The sequence below is a fragment of the Neophocaena asiaeorientalis genome, unplaced genomic scaffold (genome assembly GCF_003031525.2).
Source record: "Neophocaena asiaeorientalis asiaeorientalis breed wild unplaced genomic scaffold, Neophocaena_asiaeorientalis_V1.1 scaffold648, whole genome shotgun sequence".
NCBI lineage: Eukaryota > Metazoa > Chordata > Mammalia > Artiodactyla > Phocoenidae > Neophocaena > Neophocaena asiaeorientalis.
In genome coordinates, this window is record NW_020172781.1 from 1,820,236 (window position 1) to 1,826,674 (window position 6,439).

Consider the following 6,439-nt stretch of genomic DNA (forward strand, 5'->3'; position numbering starts at 1 on the left):
TTTTTTTTTTTTTCTGGAACAACTCATATAATACAAGAAGCATCTGCTTCTTAATATTTGTAGAACTCACCTGTAAAACCATCTGGGCATGGTGCTTTTTTCCTTATGGCAGGATGAGGCATTAACACCCTTGATCCCATATTTTGCTCTTTCTGGGGAAGCCTGGATGTCTTGCATGCTACCAATCAGATACACATGGGCCAAAGAAGATAATGTTGCAGCTGGGTGGAGGAGGAAGGGACAAGGGAAGGGGGATACCAGGGATAAAGGTAGTTACTGAGCCTGGGATCCAGAAATGCAATGGTGTACAATACAGAAGCAGGCTTTGGGGCTTCCCTGGTGGCGCAGTGGTTAAGAATCCGTCTGCCAATGCAGGGGACATGGGTTCGAGCCCTGGTCAGGGAAGATCCCACATGCCGCGGAGCAACCAAGCCCGTGCACCACAACTACTGAGCCCATGTGCCACAACTACTGAAGCCCATGTGCCCATAGCCTGTGCTCTGCAACTGCAACAAAAGAAGACACCGCAACAAGAAGCCCATGCACAGCAATGAAGAGTAGCCCCTGCTCACCACAACTAGAGAAAGCCCACGCACAGCAACAAAGACCCAACGTAGCCAAAAATAAACAAATAAAATAAATAAATTTTTTAAAAAGTTTTTTTAAAAAGCAGGTTTTGTTCAGATTAGAAGTGACAAGGGAGAGAGAAGAGGGCTGGGACTCTGTGTCATGTCTCTGTGCATGTGTGTGTGTACCTAGTGACTCTCGGTATACCTAGTCATACGTGGTATATATGACCATGTATATTACGCTCAGTGTCTATTTGCATAGACATCATACTCGGCACATGTACATTTCCGTACATCCGCATAGGCACACACCTACCTGTCATTTTTACCAGGGCCTATTTATACAAGCTCTGTGAAGTGTGTGTGTGTGTGTGTGCGTTTTACGGTCGATTATTCTTTATCATTTGCATAATCTGAATATTACACTGTGTTTAGTGCATTTGTACCTATTGTGTTGTTGGTAAAGATTCTGCACACAGGATATGGCTCCATGTGTGTGTGCATGCATGTGTACATATGTGTATGATGGGAGGGTATTACGTAGAACACGTATTATTGCATAAACTGAGAATCTCATTATGTGAGTTTATTTGTTAAACAAAACGCATGTGTCAATTGTGTGCGCACACAAATGTGTGTGTGTGTGTGTGTGTGTGTGTGTAGGGGGGTGTTACCCCTGTGTTTATTTCCACAGACCACACACTGCATTTGCAGTTGCTGTCTGTCTGTTACACACACAGCCTTCCCTGCCCCCTCCCCAAGCCTGTTTGTAAAGACACCGGCATAATGCGGATGTGTGTGTGAATGTGTGTGTGTGTGTTTGCCTTTTATTTTGCTCACTGTTCTGTGACAACAGAATGCTTTCCCCCCGCTTACCTCCTCTTCCACATTGCAATCCTTTGGGGGATATCAAGGGCAAGCCAGAGAAGGGTTACCTGGAGAAAAGGGTTGCTAAGCAACCAAACACCCACCACCCCCGAGCACCACCAACCCAAAACTCCGTTCCAGGCCTGCAACCAGATTAGCATATTAATGAGGCTGTAATTTCCCCCGAATTGTCTGCTCCTACACACTCAACTCACAGCACACTGGCCCAGGAGTTTGCTATGCAAATAAACTGGTTTTACAGACTGCGACTTAATTAACTCATCAAGTTCATCCTCCTAACAGAAAAGGCAGACGAACTACAGATTAATGAACCTGTGTTTGCTCGCCCCTCTCTCTCTCTCCCCTGCCACGCGAGCCGCCTTTCTCTTTTTATGGCCCGTTTCTCTTCCTTCTCCTCCAGAACCGGGAGCTCCCCAAACCCACCTGGGGTTCTCTTCCACATTCCTCTGGCATTTCCCAATCCAAGCCTGGTGTCCCCCATCCTCTAAGTGCCCCTTCTTTCTCATCCCTGCGCGGAGCCCCTAGTCCCCTCACCCAGCCCCAGGGATCAAATCCTCACACCATCAGATTCCCCAACCCGGCAGAGGACTGGCAACAGGGACGCTGTTCCTTTAACGAGAGAAAGAGTGCCGGCTTTATTTTTTGACACACAATTCATAGTTTAGCCCCAACTCTGACATTCAATCAGCTGAATACAGACTCTGGAAGAAGAGGCATTCTCCCTGCCTGTGTGTTAATTAGAAACACCAGTCCTGGCTGCTGCCCACACTAATCAACTTTCTCCAGTCTTGATGGAAGACACACACACAGGAGGGGTCTCTGAAACTCTTGGTGGAGAAGTTCTCAATGCCTGGGATGCAGGAAGCCCCTCAGGAGGGAGTAGCTTTGAACACTGGACCATTTCTCCTTAAATCCCTTTTCTTTTCTCTCTGCATTCACCCCTCACTGAGGCCTGGGAGTAGGATCACCTCCTCCAGGAAGCCTTCTCTGGTTTGGTGACATTCAATAGGTGGATCTAAACCAGAAGAGAGCCCGATATTGGATGATCACGGCATTTGCACCCCTCCAAATCCCTGACCTCCATACAAGACCTTCCACAACTTCTCCAGCTCCATAGATGATCTGCTTAATAACTTTCTGCCCCCTCCCCAGACTTCCCTGTCCAAGTTCAGGTCCTATTATTTCTCACGTGAATTGTTGCACCCATGTCCTATATCAGTTCTCCGTGCCTGCTGCCTTCTTTTTTTCCAACCGGCCTTCACTGTGCCACCAGAGAAATAAACCAGGCCCTCCCCTACTCAAACACCTTTGATGGCTCCCTGTGGCCCTCGGGACAAAGTCCAAATGTCGTATAGCATTCAAGGCCATCTATGATCTGGCACTACCTAACCTCCCTCAGATTCTCCCCACACCCCAAATGTTTGTGGTTCTGACATATAAGTGAATGTAAGACTCACCTGACACCTTTGTTAAAATACAGATTCCTGCCCCATCCCCCTGAGACTCTGCTGCTGTAGGTCTGGGGTGGGCCCAGGGATCTGCATCTTTAGCTTGTATCCCTGGCGACATGGTTACGGGTCGTCTTCGGACCACTCTGTAAGAGGCCCTGTCCTGGGAGCTGAAATTCCCTCCTGCCTCCACCTGGCCTAAGCACTGGCTTGGGACTGGCCTGCTGACATCTCCCACCTGGCGCTCCTCCCCAGCATCTCCAGTGAGGAATGCTGCCTGGAAGGAGTAAATGCGGACCCTTCCCCCAGATACCCCAGCCCCGTGGGTCCCCTCACTCCTGCCTGTGAGCAGTGGGCTCCCGTGCAGCCCTTGGGGCAACTGCGTGTAACTTAATTGCCTAGTTCTGGGGACAGGCGGGTGGTGGGGGGATTGTTTTTACCTGTCCTTCCAAACCAGGAAAAACAAATTCTCCCCAGTGGTTGCTCTTATTTCAATCAGTTAAGATCTTGAGTGTAAATAAAAAAGAATGTGAGTTGTAGAATCCAACTTCTTGGGTTTGACCACCTCCCCCCGCATCTCACCATTCACTTGCTCTGTGACCTTGGGCAAGTACATTCCCCTCTCTGTGCCTCATTTTCCCCATATGCAAAGTAGGAATGTTGATAGTTCCACTTCGTAGGAGTAGAAATGCAATTTTAAAACATCCACATAAAGTACTTGAGACACCCAGTTAGTGGTTGGTTACTAACTGTTGTGTTCACAACTCACTGTTTACTTGCTGGTCAGACTCCAAGGGGCACGCTCTTTGCTAACCAGATGTCTTGGTTTTGGTTTTACTCTCAGGTCACTCCCAGCAATACGGTGCCTGGAACATAGTAGCTGGTCAGCCAATGAATTTTTAATTAAATTGGAACGTAAACAGCTCAGGGGATGCAAAGAAGCTTCCTTCGGGCATCCAGGCAGTTCTCACCCTCACCTGCACACTCACACAGAGACAGACACACACACGCAAAGACACACACAGATAGACGCACATAAAGATAGACACATTTATACACACAAACACAAAGACATACAGAAAGACACACATAGACAGACATGCTCAGACACACAATACAGGCAGGTACTCACGCACACACTCAAAGACATACAGACACACAGAGAAGACAGACACACAGAGACACACAGAGAGACACATGGACACACAGATTGACACACACAGAAATACTCTCCTGTGCACACGTCTGCACGCACGCGCACACACAATTCCAGTCCCTTTTATTCTCTTACGTCAGAACCAGGGGCAGCAGCCACAGAAGCAGCTGCCTCCCCATCTCTAAAACAAGGCTGCATTTATTTGAAGCGTGTCAGGAGGTCATTCCTCAGCTAAATAGTGTCATTCCCGTCCTTTCGGTCCCCTCCTAGGACCTATTCCACGATCAATTCATCATGCCTGTATCTCCAGCTGCAGGGCCTCCCGTGGACGCCAGCCCCTTCTGCATGGAGGGGTAGCCACAGCCACTCCTGGGGGGGCCGGACTCAAATCCTGTCCCCCCCCGCTCTGTGATTACTGCCCCCACCTTACAGATGAGAAGGTGGAGGCTCAGAGAGGAGAAATGCATTTTTTCCTTCATTCATTCAAGATTAGGTGGACCCACTTGGAATTGCCATTTTTGCAAGGTCAACAATAGTCAAATATCAGCAAGTTCAAATGACGCATCCTAATGTCCAATGAGGGGGTCCCTCGTGCCGGATACCAGGCTAGGCCTGGAGATACAGAGATGGACCTGGAACTGACACTGTAGTAGGTGAGACAGGGGTATGGACTTGTAAGGAGTCGTAGGTGCTGTAAAGAGCACAGGACAAGGGGATGCGGTGCGAGAGGAAGGGGTGGGAGCTGCTCTAGACAAGGATCAGGGAGGACCTCTCTGGAAAGCTGACATTTGAGCCAAGGTCTAACTGAAGCAGGGCTGAGCTCCGTGAGTATCTAGGGTTAGCGGATTTTTTTTTTTTTTTTTTTGGCTGCGCCAGGTCTTAGTTGCGGCACTCAGGATCTTCGTTGCGGCATGAGGAATCTTTAGTTGGGGCATGCGAACTCTTAGTTGCGGCATATGGAATCTAGTTCCCTGACCCGGGGTCGAACCCGGGCCCCCTGCATTGGGAGCACAGAGTCTTAGCCACTGGACCACCAGGGAAGTCCCTGAGGCTAGTGGATTTAAAAGCAGAGGGAGGGGTTTCCCTGGTGGCGCAGTGGTTAAGAATCCACCTGCCAATGCAGGGGACACGGATTCCATCCCTGGTCCAGGGAGATCCCACATGCTGCTGAGCAACTAAGCCCGTGCGCCACAACTACTGAGCCTGCGCTCTAGAGCCCACGAGCCACAACTACTGAAGCTCACGCGCCCTAGCGCCCTCGCACTGCAACAAGAGAAGCCACCGCAATGAGAAGCCTGCGCACCTCAACGAAGAGTAGCCTCCGCTGGGCGCAACTGGAGAAATTCCGCGCACAGCAATGAAGACCCAACGCAGCCAAAAAAAAAAAAAAAAAAGCCAGAGGGAACAGCCGGTGCAAAGGCCCAGAGCCGGGAATGTGCAGGAGTGTGATGGGCAGCATGGAGATGGAAGTGGCAGGAGCAGAAGGGGTGAGAGGAGAGGGATGGGGAATGAGGTCGGGGGGCAGGGAGGAGACCGCTCACATAAGCAGCTTGGATTTTATTCAAGTGTGATGGGAACCACCATCACCGACAGCTCCCAGAAGGGAAGTGATAGGATCTGACTTACACTAAAAACATCACCACCTCCTGGGTATGTGTTCAAAAGAATTGAAAGCAGGGATTCAAACAGATACTTGAACGTAAATGTTCGTTGCAGCCCTATTCACAATCACCAAAAGGTGGCAACAACCTAAGTGTCCGTCAACAGATGAATAAACAGATGTAGTCGGGCCAGACAATGGAGTAACACGGAGCCGTAAAAAGGGGTGAAACCCTGACACAGGCTACAACCGGGAGGAACCTCAGAAACATAATGCTAAGTGAAAGGAGCCAGACACAGAGGACAGATGCTGTATGATCCCACTTACGCGAAGTATCTACGGTAGTCAAATCCATAGAGACAAAGAGGAGAACAGAGGTTACCGGGAGCTGGGCGAGGGCAGGGGCGGTCATTGCTTACAGGGAACAGACTTCACGTTTGGAGTGAAGAAGTTTTGAAAATAGATACTCATGATGATGGCATAACATCAATGACACTGAATCGTACCCTGAAAAATGGTTAAAATGGCAAGTTTTAATAATAATAACAATTTTTTTAGAAAAACACTTTTGCGGACTTCCATGGCGGTCCAGTAGTTAAGACTCCACGCTTCTGCTGCAGGGGGTTAGGGTCCTATCCCTGGCTGGGGAACTAAGATCCCACAGGCCACGCGGGGCAGCCAAAAAAATTAAATATAAAACACTTTTGGGGCTTCCCTGGTGGCGCAGTGGTTGAGAGTCCGCCTGCCGATGCAGGGGACACGGGTTCGTGCCCCGGTC